This window comes from Schistocerca cancellata, chromosome 6 (assembly GCF_023864275.1).
Source record: "Schistocerca cancellata isolate TAMUIC-IGC-003103 chromosome 6, iqSchCanc2.1, whole genome shotgun sequence".
Lineage (NCBI taxonomy): Eukaryota > Metazoa > Arthropoda > Insecta > Orthoptera > Acrididae > Schistocerca > Schistocerca cancellata.
Genome location: NC_064631.1, coordinates 718,371,098 through 718,388,367, shown reverse-complemented (window position 1 = coordinate 718,388,367; position 17,270 = coordinate 718,371,098). Strand labels below are relative to the sequence as shown.

General features: G+C 44.2%; 1 non-coding gene across 1 annotated transcript; it reads right to left on the bottom strand.

Moving 5' to 3' along the window:
* Window positions 1–7,824: 7,824 nt before the first annotated feature.
* Window positions 7,825–7,898, bottom strand: Trnat-ugu (transfer RNA threonine (anticodon UGU)). Its single transcript has one exon. It is a non-coding gene; the product is annotated as a tRNA-Thr (tRNA).
* Between the last annotated feature and the right edge of the window lie 9,372 nt (window positions 7,899–17,270).

The following is a 17,270-nucleotide window of genomic DNA, read 5'->3' as shown; positions in this document are numbered from 1 at the left end:
GGTGTATCGAGAGGCTGTAACAATGGAAAATTGTACTGAAATGCAGGAGGATCTGCAGCGAATTGACGCATGGTGCAGGGAATGTCAATTGAATCTCAATGTATACAAGAGTAACGTGCTGCGAATACACAGAAAGATAGATCCTTTATCATTTAGCTACAATATAGGAGGTCAGCAAGTGGGAGTAGGCATTAGGAGTGATTTAAAATGGAATGATCATATGAAGTTGATAGTCGGTAAAGCAGATGCCAGACTGAGATTCATTGGAAGAATCCTAAGGAAATGCAATCCGAAATCAAAGGAAGTAGGTTACAGTACGCTTGTTCGCCCACTGCTTGAATACTGCTCAGCGGTGTGGGATCCGTACCAGATAGGGTTGATAGAAGAGATAGAGAAGATCCAACGGAGAGCAGCGCGCTTCGTTACAGAATCATTTAGTAATCGCGAAAGCGTTACGGTGATGACAGATAAACTCCAGTGGAAGACTCTGCAGGAGAGACGCTCAGTAGCTCGGTACGGGTTTTTGTCAAAGTTTCGAGAACATACCTTCACCGAAGAGTCCAGCAGTATATTGCTCCATCCTACGTATATCTCGCGAAGAGACCATGAGGATAAAATCAGAGAGATTAGGGCCCACACAGAGGCATACCCATAATCTTTCTTTCCGCGAACAATATGAGACTGGAATAGAAGGGAGAACCGATAGAGGTACTCAAGGTACCCTCCGCCACACACCGTCAGGTGGCTTGCGGAGTATGGATGTAGATGTAGGTCATGTACAAATGAAAATTATAAGAAACAGGCAAAATAGTACCATAAGCTATCAGTAGTACTAAGTAACAGGCGAACATTCACTGACTTTGGTGAAACCCGAGCTATAGAAAGTATGTGATAATTCAACTTATTTTCTGTAACCATATAGGTATCTTATGGTTACGAAACTAACATTTCTTACAAATCATAAGCCGTACACAATAGCATACCGCTATTTTTATCATGTCATACATACTGAAATCTTTGGATCAAGGCAGTCAGATAGATACAGTACTTCTTGATTCCCGAAAAGCATTTGACTCAATACGACACCACCGCTTATTGTCAAAAATTGGGTATCAAGTGAAATTTGTGACGGGATTGAAGACTTTTTGGTAGGGAAGAGACAGAATATTATCTTGGATGGAGAGTCATGGTCAGATGTAGACGTACGAGGGTCGATGTGCAAAACCCTAAGTGTTTGAATAGCTCTACAGACAATGCACAATACACATGTGCACAAAATGTGCAGACAATTGCAAATACAACGCCTTAACCCTTAGCAGTGATTCAAACGGTTTGCTAATGGAAAAGTACTGTAGAAATACAGATAAATACAGGATTATTCACAGGCTGTTGAAACAAATTTATTTTCAGCTAGAGATGGAAGCAGAGTTGGCACTCTATTAAAGCTACTCATACCAGACAGTCTGTGACAGCAGTGATTCTGCAGAATACGTTGTCAGCTTCCGTGACTGAAGTCCCCCCCCGGATGAACCGTCTCGTTTAGGCGGTCTTGCAATCCTGCAGGCAGCGCCCCTCGAGCCTACGACAGACTGATACGTGATTCCACTTCCGGTTGTCCTTAGGCGGAAGCCGTTATACTAGGTTAGTAACCTACAGTGCCACTCTAAGAGCAGGCATCACAACTGGCATTTGAAAACTTTCCTCAAGCTGGTGGATTCAAGGATACAGTTGACCGAGGCATTCCTGTCGTCGACTGCTTTCTTGGCCTTTCCTTGTTACCGCAATTAGTGAACTTCATATTCTGTTGCTATTTGTGAAGTGGAGACGAGAGCTTAACGTTCTGGCTACAACATGGTCAATAGAGACGGTATGGGATAGGATAATGGAGGAGAACGAAATCGACTACCTCTGAATTTGCGTTAATCGGATTTGGTCAACACGAGAACCCTAAATCTGGAATGCCGAGTGGCATCTGGAGCTGTCTACCCTCGGATTTAACCACTGCGCCACTTCACTCGGCTATCGATTGCGAGTCCAGGGTCATTCGCACAGTACCACATCGCAAGGAGGCGGTGAGAAAGGTGCTGCGTTTACCTGGTACTGGAAGTTGGTAACACCCATGGGGGCAGAATAAGGGGAGATGGCGCTACAGACTTACGCTGTACGTTGTTTCGAAGCCAGTGGGCGGGGCTGCCGCCATCTTGGATCCCCCAACAAAACATTAGCAGACGAGTGTTTACAGTTGCTTCTTGTTCGTTATTTCTGTCGTGTGCACGCTTCATTTGTTTTATATAGTAAATGTTACACTGTTTTAGTGAACAACACAGCATAAGGAACGCAACTTCAACCGTTTTTCTGGTCTTAAAATGCCTATTCGATACAGTTATACGACATGAAAATATGATACTTCTGGCCTCAATACTGTAATTCCTTTTTGTTTATACACTTCGAATAACCGAGAAGAGAAGTATGTGCTATGAAAAGCGTGCTTTCGTAAACCATTCCTATTCACTTTCATTGTGTTTGTGTCGATAATTGATAATGCCAGAACTCCAAAAGCAATGATTGAATGTTTAGAGGCACCGATTTGTATTCGCTGCATTTTCAAGTCAAATGCAAATTTTAAATGTTCAAGTTCGCAAGAAACTTACCTTATTTCCGTTGGTGCCCCATAGATGTATGCAGGGATGATATAAACAAGCCAGCTGTCATGTCAGCAAAGTGAAAGATTCGTTAAATTACGAAGGAAAAGAACTGAATTTAAGATTGTCAGGTCGATTGTAGTTTGTTTTTAAGTTGCACCTAACAACTGACATTCAGTGTGGCAAATAACAGCAATTTACAGGGCAAGACGACAACACAGCGATTAATGTAATGATCTAAATAGCCTGGACTTAAATAGTGAATTTTATTTTAACAAATATGTAACCCTTGAAGTACTTCACTGTAACAGGTGTTACAAATATTTTACTGAAGATTTAATAAACTACATGTAGTTACATTACTTTTATATTAAATTATTGCATTTTAAAACATTAGTCCCCATTTCCTTGATATTTCTTGCCAGGACTTTTCAGTTACTTGGGAATAACCAAACAATAAAAACCAAGTGTATTGCTCACCTCCAGAGAGCTCTTCGCGTTGGATTGATAGGAAATCTGAAGTCAGATCACAGAAATAAAACGATACTGTAAAACGTTACAGTGCATCAGAATTTCAAGTATAAATAAGAAAATAGCTCTTAAGTAAGTCCACTTACGAATGAAGTGTGGTTTGTTTAAGCTTTAGACTACAATCAGAACGAATAGTACACCCGTAAGCGGCGCAAGCCGGCATTTTTTTTTATCAAAACACTTCATGACTACACGGAATCAAAACACCAGAAGCGAATGTTATGGGGTAGCTAACATGGCGGAACTTTAAAAAAAAAATGGTTCAAATGGCTCTGAGCACTATGGGACTTAACATATGTGGTCATCAGTCCCCTAGAACTTAGAACTACTTAAACCTAACTAACCTAAGGACATCACACACATCCATGCCCGAAGCAGGATTCGAACCTGCGACCGGAGCGGTCACGCGGTTCCAGACTGAAGCGCCTAGACCGCACGGCCACACCGGCCGGCGCGGAACTTCACTTGGGTCAGCTTCAAGTTTGTGATGTCATGACAACTCCTCTTATGTTCCATGAAGTTTCGGGTGTGCAGCCGCAAGAAATCTCCTTCTTCTAATATTTCGGCTGTATAACGTTCAGCCATCTTCAGAGTAAGCCGCAAGACTGCCGCTCCCGTGCTCGCTTCGGCCCTTTATACTGTTGTACCGCGCGACTGCGCATGCGGCCACAGATGCAAATGCGCCAGAGACGTTGGTCTGCGGCAGAGACATGCACAATGCACGAGTTGTATCTATGACTCCGCAGTTGATCTGTGTTGGCATATCGATAGATCATTGTGATCTGCCCTGTGACGACGTCTTTGCTAGTTTATTACAGCAAGTGCCGGATTCCATGATTTATGAAGATTGAAACCACAATCTCTATTAATTAAATTCGTCGTCAAGCGAATTTCAATTGCCTCCTTCACTGTCGAGTCCCAAAAGGATGATGTAGTTGCCAAAATTTCGACCTTGTCATACAACATACTGTGACCATTATCAATACAGTGGTCTGCCACTGGCGACTTCTTAGATTGTAAAAGTCGTGTGTACCTCCGGTGTTTTGTACATCTTTCTTGGACAGTACGAGTTGTTTGTCCGATATAAGAAAGGCCACATACACATGGAGCCGGCCGGAGTGGCCGAGCGGTTAAAGGCGCTACAGTCTGGAACCGCACGACCGCTACGGTCGCAGGTTCGAATCCTGCCTCGGGCATGGATGTGTGTGATGTCTTTAGATTAGTTAGGTTTAAGTAGTTCTAAGTCCTAGGGGACTTATGACCACAGCAGTTGAATCCCATAGTGCTCAGAGCCATTTGAACCATACACATGGAAATTTGTAAACTCCAGATTTTTCGGAGCAGCAAATCATCTTTGACGGAGCCCACGAGTGCAGCTGTCTTGGGTGGAGGACGAAAAATGACTTTTACTTCGTGTCTGCCGAGAATGCGTCCTATTTTTGGTGAGAGGCTACCCACATAGGGCAGGAAGGCCATCGATTTAAAGGTTTCTTCATCTTCTTCTGCTTTCTTTGCGGCCTCTTTCGGTTTCATTTTCAGTGCCCTCTGTATCTGTTGTGGAAAGTACCCTTTGTCTTCAAACACTCTTTGTAAGTGGGAAAGTTCATCTTGCAGACTGCTTTCGTCAGAAATAATATGCGCTCTGTGAGTCAAAGTTCGGAGAACATTCATTGTCTGGGCAGGATGGTGGCAGCTATTTGCACGTAAATACAGATCGGTGTGCGTTGGCTTCCTATACACTTCATGTCCCAAAGTGCCATCCTCTCTGCGCCAAACCAGAACATCCGAGAATGGAAGGCATCCCTCCTTTTCAATTTCCATTTTGAACTTTATTTGATCGTGGAGGGAGTTCAGATGTCTTAAGAAGTCTTGCAAGCTGTCTTCACCATGGGGCCAAACTACAAAGGTGTCATCAACATACCTCCAGAATACCGTGGGTTTCAAGTCAGCAGATTCAAGCACCTTTTCCTCGAAGTCTTCCATAGATAAACTGGCCACCAGAAGGGATAGGGGACTACCCATGGCAACTCTGTCCGTCTCTTCAAAAAATTCGTTGTTAAATAAGAAGTATGTAGAGGTCAGAACATGTTTAAATAAAGCTGAAATCCCTTTGTCAAAACTTCTTTCAATAAGTAGTAGAGATTCTGGAAGGGGAACCTTTGTAAATAAAGCCACCACATCAAAACTAATATATCAGACGGGTTCATTTTCAATGATTTCAGTTTACTAATGAGGTCAGCCGAGTTTCTTATGTGGTGAGTACATTTTCCCCACAAGAGGCCTCAACCATGATGCCAGATGTTTGGCAACGTCATAGGTCGGAGAGCCTATGTTACTCACTATGGGGCGTAGAGGAACATCTTTCTTGTGGACCTTTGGTTACTTCAATTCTTTTATCTTGGCGGCTCGCGCATGCCCGCCCAGACGCGGGAGATTGCTGCGTTGCCAGTTGCATGCGCCAAGAGAAGCAGCGCCATAGTATAGTATAGTATAGTTCGCAAACTTACGTTTAGGGTGGAGTGCGCAGTTTATGAAGTGAAGCCACCACGGCCGCATTAACGCTTTCGCTGCTTCAGAGACGTGCTCCCCGCATTTCGCGCTGTGCGCGATTTTGTCATCACTGCACTGCCCGCCTGTGCAGACACATGGTGTTCCGACTGCTTTGACACACTTATCATTCGATTTCACAAAAACTATTTGGCCCAAAAATTTGATTTTTACACATCTTCTTAACTGATACCTTCCCCCCATAAATGACTTAATTTTGTTTCGATGTTCAACGCAGTTATTGTGCAGCATTAAATGTAGTAAACCATAGCACGAAATTTTGAAGAGTTTGCAGCGGTAAAAGTCCACAGCGTATACTTTCCGTATGGTCGACTTTAGTTGCCACTAGAAATTTCAAAAAATTACAGTCAAACGAATAAAATTCATGAAGTAAGACACTTCGATATTTTTTTAAAATAAAGAAAATATTGAGCACCGAACAAGATTTTTTTTTTAATCTCATTTTGTTCGGTTTCGTTCGTTGCATCTGCTCGGGGCGGACGTCGTAAGACATCCATTTAAGTTCGTTGTTGATCGATTAACTCAGTTTTTTTATTACAGAGGGCAGCTAACCCTCTGACCGAACACGCTTAGCTACCGTGCCGGCAGAATAATCAGGTGTAGTTTGTAGTGTGGGAGTGAGCTCCACGTGGGATCCGAAGCACGGACCCCACGGGGATTCCCGGCATGCTCCACATGCCAGGGCAGAGGTGGAGGCTAGTGTTCAGAAGTCTGAAAATTCCAGCGCCGGCCGGGGATAGAACCCCGGCCCGGCTGGGGCTATTCGCCCCAGCCGAGGCGCTGGAACGTTCCAGACCCCTTACCATGATTTGAACTCAGAAACTTTTGCTTAGCAGCCAAACACCTTAACCATTACACTACCGCAGCTCCTCATTAAACATGGTTCCTGGAGTACTTTAAAGAATTAAGGAAAATACCGACAAACACTGTTGGTACGACTATGAATTACTCACGTTTCGTCGAAGTACTATAGGAAATAAACAGTTACCGCTGTTCTTTATTGCGAAAATGCGGTTAGTGAGAATGAATTTCCTTGCTGTCGCCTGAATTAGGAGGCATATTGCTTGTTTGATTTAATTAATTAATAGAATATGAAACAGTTGGTACAAAGAGTGCTTTTTCCAAACTTTCTTTTATAGAAAGTCTGCTATCAAGACATTGCTTTTGTTCATTTACTTTATTTATGACTGACCGTTTCTAAAACTGAAGACACTCGTCCGTGCTCTGCACTGCAATCGAGCTCTGGCAACGTCGATCTCTGTTCACTGGCTGACTGTGTTTTGTGACGTCAGATGCGCAGAAAGAACCAAAACTCGGCCGCCGTCGTAAATGACGCGCACTTTAGTCCATAAAGACGTCATGACAACTCCTATTACTTTTACCTCCACGGTAACACCAGTGCGTATGACAGCTCCTCTAACACGAACAGACTGCGCGCACCGCCCTGGCTGTAGTGCATTTCGCGGAAGCGGAGAGAGGCGCAGCGTCCCGGCAGAGGCCCCGCGCAGGCGCAGACAATGACGGCGTTGTGTCTGCCGGCTGCGCACATCTCGCGGCCCGGACACTGTCCGCGTGGCCCGCCGCTGACGCCGTTGCGCAAGGGCTGACGTCACGCAGGGCTCGGCTGCGCCCGCGTCCCGCGCGCCACACACCTGCTGCCGCCGCCGCCGCCGCTGCCGATGGGAGGCTCGCGCGAGGCAGCGACGCAGCCCGGTGAAGCCGTACATCTGCGACGCTGCTACCGTGAGGACCTGCTTCCATTCCCGGCCGGCGGCGGGGAGCCCAGGCGGAAAGGAATGTCGTGTTTACCTGCGGTCTCCGGGTGGCACTCCGGTACTTGTTGCTGTACAAGGGACTCCATCCTGCTCCCATCTACATCTACATGATTACTCTGCAATTCACATTTAAGTGCTTGGCAGAGGGTTCATCGAACCACAATCATACTATCTCTCTACCATTCCACTCCCGAACAGCGCGTTGGAAAAACGAACACCTAAACCTTGGAATAAATGATGACTAACTCAAACCCTCAGCTGACGACAGGTGTTGTTGATATACCTTGATGTGGACAGCTCAAAATGTGTGCCCCGACCGGGACTCGAACCCGGGATCTCCTGCTTACATGGCAGACGCTCTATCCAGCTGGGCCACCGAGGACACATTTTCAGCTGTCCACATCGAGGTATATCAACAACACCTGTCGGCAGCTGAGGGTTTCAGTTAGTCATCATTTATTCCAGGGAAAAGCTGCACGGTCATCAAAAGTATTCTGATCCTTCGAGAACAGTTACTGTCTTCATATATATACCTAAACCTTTCTGTTCGAGCTCTGATTTCTCTTATTTTATTTTGATAATCGTTCCTACCTATGTTGGTTGGGCTCAACAAAATATTTTCGCATTCGGAAGAGAAAGTTGGTGACTGAAATTTCGTAAATAGATCTCGCCGCGACGAAAAACTTCTTTGCTTTAGTGACTTCCATCCCAACTCGCGTATCATATCTGCCACACCCTCTTCCCTATTACGTGATAATACAAAACGAGCTGCCCTTTTTTTGCACCCTTTCGATGTCCTCCGTCAATCCCACCTGGTAAGGATCCCACACCGCGCAGCAATATTCTAACAGAGGACGAACGAGTGTAGTGTAAGCTGTCTCTTTAGTGGACTTGTTGCATCTTCTAAGTGTTCTGCCAATGAAACGCAACCTTTGGCTCGCCTTCCTCACAATATTATCTATGTGGTCTTTCCAACTGAAGTTGTTCGTAATTTTAACACCCAGGTACTTAGTTGAATTGACAGCCTCGAGAATTGTACTATTTATCGAGTAATCAAATTCCAACGGATTTCTTTTGGAACTCGTGTGGATCACCTCACGCTTCTCGTTATTTAGCGTCAACTGCCACCTGCCACACCATACAGCAATCTTTTCTAAATCGCTTTGCAACTGATACTGGTCTTCGGATGACCTTACTAGACGGTAAATTACAGCATCAACTGCGAACAACCTAAGAGAATTGCTCAGATTGTCACCCAGGTCATTTATATAGATCAGGAACAGCAGAGGTCCCAGGACGCTTCCCTGGTGAACATCTGATATCACTCCAATTTCACTCGATGATTTTCCGTCTATTACTACGAACTGCGACCTTCCTGACAGGAAATCACGAATCCATTCGCACAACTGAGACCCCATAGGCCCGCAGCTTGATTAGAAGTCGCTTGTGAGGAACGGTGTCAAAAGCCTTCCGGAAATCCAGAAATACGGAATCAACTTGAGATCCCCTGTCGATAGCGGCCATTACTTCGTGCGAGTAAAGAGCTAGCTGCGTTGCACAAGAACGATGTTTTCTGAAACCATGCTGATTACATATCAATAGATCGTTCCCTTCGAGGTGATTCATAATGTTTCAATACAACATATGCTCCAAAACCCTACTGCAAACCGACGTCAATGATATAGGTCTGTAGTTCGATGGATTACTCCTATTACCCTTCTTAAAACATTGGTGCGACCAGCGCAATTTTCCAATCTGTAGGTACAGATCTATCGGTGAGCGAGCGGTTGTATATGATTGCTAAGTAGGGAGCGATGCATGTGAATAACGCCTCTTCTCTCTCTCTCTCTCTCTCTCTCTCTCTCTCTCTCTCTCTCTCTCTCTCTGACTCCCTCTCTCTCTCTCTCTCTCTCTCCCTCCCTCCCTCCCTCCCTCCCTCTCCCTCTCCCTCTCCCTCCCTCCCTCCTTGAGTGAGTGCGTGCGCGCGCGTGTGCGTCTGCCTGGTTGAGAAAGAAAACAGAATGAGTGTGTCAGAAATTCATAGGCAGGGTGAATGGAGAGCGAGTGAGAGTAAGAAACTAACTGAGAGATCGAGTGTAGCAAACATTAATCGAGAGAATGGGACACATTGATAGTGAGGGTGGGAGTACAAGACGCCAGGGAGAGTATGACAGTAAGAGACATTGAGTGAGAGAGGGAGATATAACTGTGTGTGAAAATGTGATAAAAGTGGTGAGTGTGAGACTAGGTGATAACGGTAGAGAGAGTAAAAGAAGTGAGAATGTTAGAGAGCATGAGAAAAAGCAAAAATTGTGGAGTGTATGAAAAAAACCGAAAACTGTAGAGAGCATGACAGGAAGCGAAAATTGTAGACAGCATGAAAGGAAGCGAAAATGGTAGAGGACATAGTGATAGTCATCCCTGGGGTTGTGAAGTAGCTGAATCGGTTGAAAATAAATAAATCGCCAGGTCCTGATGGGATTCCAATTCGGTTTTACAGAGAGTACTCTACTGCATTGGCTCCTTACTTAGCTTGCATTTATCGCGAATCTCTTGCCCGACGTTAAGTCCCGAGCGACTGGAAAAAAGCGCAGGTGACGCCTGTATATAAGAAGGGTAGGAGGACGGATCCTCAAAATTACATACCAATATCCTTAACATCGGTTTGTTGCAGGATTCTCGAACATATTCTCAATTCGAATATAATGAATTTCCTTTGAGACAGAGACGTTGCTGTCCATGCATCAGCACGGCTTTAGAAAGCATCGCACCTGCGAAGCGCAACTCGCCCTTTTTTCACATGATATCTTGCGAACCATGGATGAAGGGTATCAGACGGATGTCATATTCCTTGACTTCCGGAAAGCGTTTGACTCGGTGCCCCAATGCAGACTCCTAACTAAGGTACGAGCATATGGGATTGGTTCCCAAGTATGTGAGTGGCTCGGAGACTTCTTAAGTAATAGAACCCAGTACGTTCTGCTCGATGGTGAGTGTTCATCGGAGGTGAGGGTATCATCTGGAGTGCCCCAGGGAAGTGTGGTAGGTCCGCTGTTGTTTTCTATCTACATAAATGATCTTTTGGATAGGGTGGATAGAAATGTGCGGCTGTTTGCTGACGAGTCTGTGGTGTACGGGAAGGTGTTGTCGTTGAGTGACCGTAGGAGGATCCAAGATGACTTGGACAGGATTTGTGATTGGTGTAAAGAATGGCAGCTAAGTCTAAATATAGATATATTTAAATAAATGCAGATGAATAGGAAAAAGAATCCCGTAATGTTTGAATACTCCATTAGTAGTGTAGCGCTTGACACAGTCACGTCGATTAAATATTTGGGCGTAACATTGCAGAGCGATATGAAGTGGGACAAGCATGTAATGACAGTTGTGGGGAAGGCGGATAGTCGTCTTCGGTTCATTGGTAGAATTTTGGGAATATGTGGTTCATCTGTAAAGGAGACTGCTTATAAAACATTAATACGACCTATTCTTGAGTACTGCTCGAGCGTTTGGGATCCCTATCAGGTCGGATTCAGGGAGGACATAGAAGCAATTCAGAGGCGGGCAGCTAGATTTGTTACTGGTAGGTTTGATCATCACGCGAGTGTTACGGAAATGCTTCAGGAACTCGGGTGGGAGTCTCTGGAGGAAAGGAGGCGTTCTTTTCGTGAATCGCTACTGAGGAAATTTAGAGAACCAGCATTTGAGACTGACTGCAGTACAATTTTACTGCCGCCAACTTACATTTCGCGGAAAGACCACAAAGATAAGATAAGAGAGATTAGGGCTCGTACAGAGGCATATAGGCAGTCATTTTTCGCTCGTTCTGTTTGGGAGTGGAACAGCGAGATAAGATGCTAGTTGTGGTACGAGGTACCCTCCGCCACGCACCGTATGGTGGATTGCGGAGTATGTCTATAGATGTAGATCATGAGAGGAACCGAAAATTGTAGAGAGATTGAGAAAAACCGAAAATTGTAAAGATCATAAAAAAGGAGGCAATGGCAGTGTCTGAGAAAAAGAGGGAGTAATAAAGAGCTACCGAGAGATTATTACAGAACGAGTGACTGATGGAACGAGCAGATGACAGAAAGGGAAGTTAGCAGAAAAGAAGACTGAAAGAGATGTCATGAAGTTTGTTAGACAGAGAGAAGGGCAGGGGAGGTGGCTCAAGGTTGGTTGGTTGGTTTGGAGAAGGAGACCAGACAGCGTGGTCATCGGTCTCATCGGATTAGGGAAGGATGGGGAAGGAAGTCGGCCGTGCCCTTTCAGAGGAACCATCCCGGCATTGGCCTGGTGTAATTGAGGGAAATCACGGAAAACCTAAATCAGGATGGCCGGACGCGGGATTGAACCGTCGTCCTCCCGAATGCGAGTCCAGTGTCTAACCACTGCAGGTGGCTCAACGGATATGAAAGAAACTGTGGATTGAGCGTTCGCAAAGCGACGTCCGTCTTGCTTATTTCACCGTTTGCCTCTCAAGCAAATGTTTCGGCTTTAATAACCACATTCGCGAGAAGTGGAAAGCCTAACATTCTTGCATTTTGTTACGGAACAGTGATAACACCTTCTATTCTAAATCTAGCAACTGTTTTTATATGTCTTCTTCTTGTAGCAAACTTGTGACCAACGCTTCGAAATGCATTTACTCTCTCTGTTAAGATATCAAAATGATCGTGTAATCTGATTAGAATGCTGAATACAGAATTAGATTTTTACTTGTCACTACACAGGTTTTTCTCTAAATAAATAAATTATTACTTTTTTTTCTCTACAGCGCAAAATAGAAACAGCGAGTCACTCATATTTAGCAATAAGACGCCATCGGGGAAAGCGAATTAACTGAAACCGAATCAGAATCTCACCTAATCAGTACAGGTACACAAGGCCACTGTATTAAATGATAAAGTCAACACAGAGAAGAGAAAACTAAATTTTTATCTGAATCGAGATGTCTTCTTTTCATTTTTCACAGGATGTCCATTTTGATAATCTTGTTGTTGATGTGACATTATACCCAAGTATTCCTTCGTTCTTCATTCTCACATGCACGTGAAATAGTATACGCTGCCCACAATTTTCAACGCATTTAATGGAATTCTGTTGTTTTATTATTATCAGTGTGTTTATATTTTAATCCCAGGACACGCAAGTGGCATTATTATCGACTACGACTTACTAGGCTACGAAGTCATCATCAGAGAATGACATGGTAATAAGTCAAAATCGGCAACGATACCAGTTGCGTGATTCGAGGCGGAAATGTTTAGTAAAAAAAATTTACAAGACTGCCACTGTGTTTCCCTAACGCAGCGTGCCTGGTCGACGTAGGAATACAACCGAGTTGCGCGACCAACAAAGCACGAACTAGTTTAACGGATAAAGTTAAAATGAAATGACATGATTAACATGGTGATGTCTTCTGCCCCGTAATATACGACAGCTACTAATAAAAGTGGCAGATAGGAAGTTCCATTAAGCTCGTTCTCTGTACAACACATTGTTTATAATTGTGACAGATGTTGGGTCCTCCTTTTAAAAACTATTCTCAAACTGCGACTGTCTCCGGTTTATGTCGCATGAACTGCAGGTGGTAGAGATCGCTACAGAAACATCACCGTTCGAACAGGTGGATCGCTCACAGTTCAATCAAGTAAGGTGCCAGAAAATCTACTCACATGCCTGGTGCTCAAGATTCATTTCACACAATATAATCACTACCACTAACCACTTACTTCAAAATGTCGCGCTGCTATTTATCATCGAGAAAACAATTTCATAGCTCTTGATGTCGCACTGAAACTCCACGAGTGTCCATTCTCCGCACCACACACAAAACTGCACTCTTTGAACCGCACCGCGCAGTCAGTTGCTCAGCTGTTAGCATTTGTGTTGCCGTCAGTCTCTTCGTACAGGGTTCTCATGAAGCTTGTTTCGTGGCGTTACTTTTGTCTGCCTTGAGACGCGTTCCATTGCTGTTTATTTTTGTTTTAATTCTCCGCAATTTATTAACGTGTTGTAGTATGTATTTTCACTGTCTCTACCCCTCTCCCTCACCTGCCCCTCCCTCCCTCCCTCCCTCTTACCCTCCCTCTCTCCCTCCCTCCCTCCCTCTCTCTCTCTCTCTCTATCTCTCTCTCTTTCTCTCTCTCTCTCTCTCTCTCTCTCTATCTCTCTCTCTCTCTCTCTCTCTCTCTCTCTCTCTCTCTCTGTCTGTCTATCTATCTATCTACCTCTAGTGCAGGTGTGTATGTGTTATTTTTCTTGTTTAATTTCTCGGCAACTTAAAAGTAATCTCTGGTGGGACTTACCAGCCCGTTTTAACTTCGTAGCCTTCTTTGTGATGACAGAGAAAAATGACGGAAAACTTAAGCGACTCTTTCTTTATAACAACCTCAGCTATTCCAACTACTCATCTCTTTCTTTTATTGCGGTTGGGAGTTTTAAGGTCGACCAGACCTGACATCACGGCAGCTAGTGTCAACTACTACGGCAACTTCCTCTGGTGCTTCGTGAAACGTTTACTCTCGCGTGACGCCCGGCGTAAACAGGATGATGTCACGGGCACGGCACGCATAATCCCGTGTAGCCGCGGGTTGCTTCCACGGGTATCGCAAATACAGCTGCCAGAAACAGAAGCTCTTCATAAACGTTTTCCTGCGTTTCTTTGTTGCGGCCTTCAGTCTGAAGACTGGACTCGTAATTTAACTCTTCACATTAGTTTATCGTGCGCAAGCCTCTTCATTTTTGTTCAACTACTGCAGCCTACGTTCATTTGAACCTTCTTGGCATAGTCGAACGTTCACCTACCTCTACGAGTCCACCCTCCCCCCCGCCCCCTCCTCCTCCGATACATCCGTCCATTACGAAATTGACGATTCCTTGGTGCATCGGGATGTATTTCATTAACGCATCGCTTGCTTTAGTTCAGCTGCTGCCTAAATTACTTTTCTGCCCAATTATCTGGCCTTGCTTTTGACAGTCTACATTTTATTTCATCTCTGCTTCGGCCATCGTCAGTTATTTTGCTGCTCAAATAGGAAAACTCATCTAAGATTTTTGGAATCCAGTTTCCTAATCTACTTTCCTCAGTATCACTTAATTCGACTGTGTTAATTACCCTTGTTTTACTTTTGTTCATACTGATATTATATTGTTTTTGAAGACCCTAGCCATTTTATTCGATTGCTCTTCCAAGTCCTTTGCCAGACTTACCCCGAGGATAACTGTCCACAGTAGAGAGGGTTGTTCCCTGCCGCACAAGCTGAGACTTATCGTAATTTGTCATGCAGTTGTAATAACGTAAACCGACGTGTGTCTTCAAAACGACAGACTGCTGCCAGATCTGAGTAATGATTTTTATTTCAATAATAAGTTCAGAATTGGTGCTTGGCTGTAGCCTCATAAAGAAACGATTTAGTACGAAAAAATATTTGGCTGAAGTTGTGCCATCAAAGTTGTTCTAAGGGAAACAATAATTCTTCTTTATGTAATAGTGTTTATACTATTCATTGACATCTTACTCTGATTATACACAGAAAGAAACACAGTTTTATTTCCTAACCAAAGTTGGGGCCACACGGCATTAAGTGAACATTTAAATGCAACAAACAATACACAAGGAGATATTCGGAACGGCATGAGCACAATCCACACAGCGGGCATGGATCGTTGATGACTGTGCTAGCGGAATTGTAGGTATTTCCATAAACAAAAGAAACCAGCCGAATTTGTTAGATGATCAGAATGAGTTCGATTTGAACGGATTCTCTCGCTTGTTCGATGAGGTGTTACAGATTATTATGATACTAGTACATCGTGTGTACATATCGATATGACTTTTACGTTCCCAATTAAATATGGTAATTTCCATAATTGCACTTTTATCAAATACCCGACCAATGACCCTATTGCAAACATAACAGATACAATGCACATCACTTAATCTTCGACTATGGTACTTAGCGGTACTTTTAACCCACTGACGATTTCCAGCAGGTCAATGATTGTAAGTTACTATGTCGTAAGTTGACTTCTAGTGCTTAACTTCGTTTGACGTTGTTGCTAAATACTGTAACTTCTAACAGACCTGGGGATGCCCGCCTATGACGGGCGTACTGGGTATAGACTCAAACTGTGTGCGACTCGCAGTACCTGGTTGTATAGTTTACGGCCAGGATATGTAGAATTAAAGAGAAAAAAAAAGAAGCCTTTTTTTCAACGAGGAGTTGCATTTTGTAGCTCGCTTTTCCCCGTCCTGGTGTGGAGGCAGTCTCCGAAACCAGATCAGCTCTTTAATTATTTCACAGAGCTGCCGCTGCGGATAATGCAGGGAGGTTGAAGTTCAGCCCGCCCCCCTGGCTAACATTTACACAGGGGGTATTCGCCGTAATGGAAAGTGGGTCACGAGGAGAAAGATAGCGTATCTCGTCGACACGTAAGGCGATGGCGCTTAGGAACCAAGTTTCGGGCTTAAGCTTATTAGTGAGAGTTGTTAACAAAAGTCGTTGTAGATAAAACACAAGCTGCTTAAACAAGCTAGACGTCAAAAAATATATCTTTGAACTTTGTTATCCGCTGTCCTGCCAAACTAGGTGATATACCGTACTTGTTAAGAGTAAGCACATTTCAGTATGCACAAGCTAACAGAAATACTCGTACGTAGAGGATTCTTTTAAAATTCGGTGGGGCCGAGCGGTTCTAGGCGCTTCAGTCTGGAACCGCGCGACTGCTACGGTCGCAGGTTCGAATCCTCCCTCGGGCATGGGTGTGTGTGTTTGTCCTTAGGATAATTCAGGTTAAGTAGTGTGTAAGCTTAGGGACTGATGACCTTAGCAGTTAAGTCCCATAAGATTTCACACTCATTTGAACATAGAACTGCAACCAGTCACTTTTCTTGAATAGTTATTTATTATTCCATTATGCGGTTTTCGAACTCTCTGAAGATGGACCTGAAAATATTAGAAAACCGGTACATTGAAAAATAAATAACTAATCAAAAAAGTGACCGGTTTTATGTACTTACATCTTGTTGTGGGTTGGCAAGAGAGCCAACCCGGTATGAGAGGAAGCCGAAAGGCACGCGTTTTAGCTCACGCAGGCTGGCGTGAGGTCTGGAACAGGACAAGGAAATTAGACTTTAGAAAAAACTGACGTAGCAGGTGGAATACTTAACTTTAATCCATAAATGGTGAACATCGCTCTTGATGGTACATTATTCATAATCTCAATAGTAACTGGTAATGGCGCCTTTCTAGGTCGTAGCAAATGACGTAGCAGAAGGCTATGCTAACTATCGTCTCGGCAAATGAGAGCGTATTTTGTCAGTGAACTATCGGTAGCAAAGTCGGTTGTACCACTGGGCGAGTGCTAGAAAGTCTCTCTAGACCTGCCGTGTGGCGGCGCTCGGTCTGCAATCACTGATAGTGGCGACACGCGGGTCCGACGTATACTAACGGACCGCGGCCGATTTAAAGGCTATCACCTAGAAAGTGTGGTGTCTGGCGGTGACACCACACATCTATCATCAGAAGTCTCCTCATCTTTCAGTCCTAAACTGTGGACCATACACGAGGCCTATCTCATTCCACATACATTAGTAGAAACAACACACGTGGGAATGATGAGCGCATTTGTCACTCGTTTCGATAATCCATTGAGACTACATAAAAAAAACTCGTGTCACTAACTAAATGAAAAATCCTTGGCCCCTTGCATTAACATCAATATTTGTAATTGCAAGGGCAAAATTCAT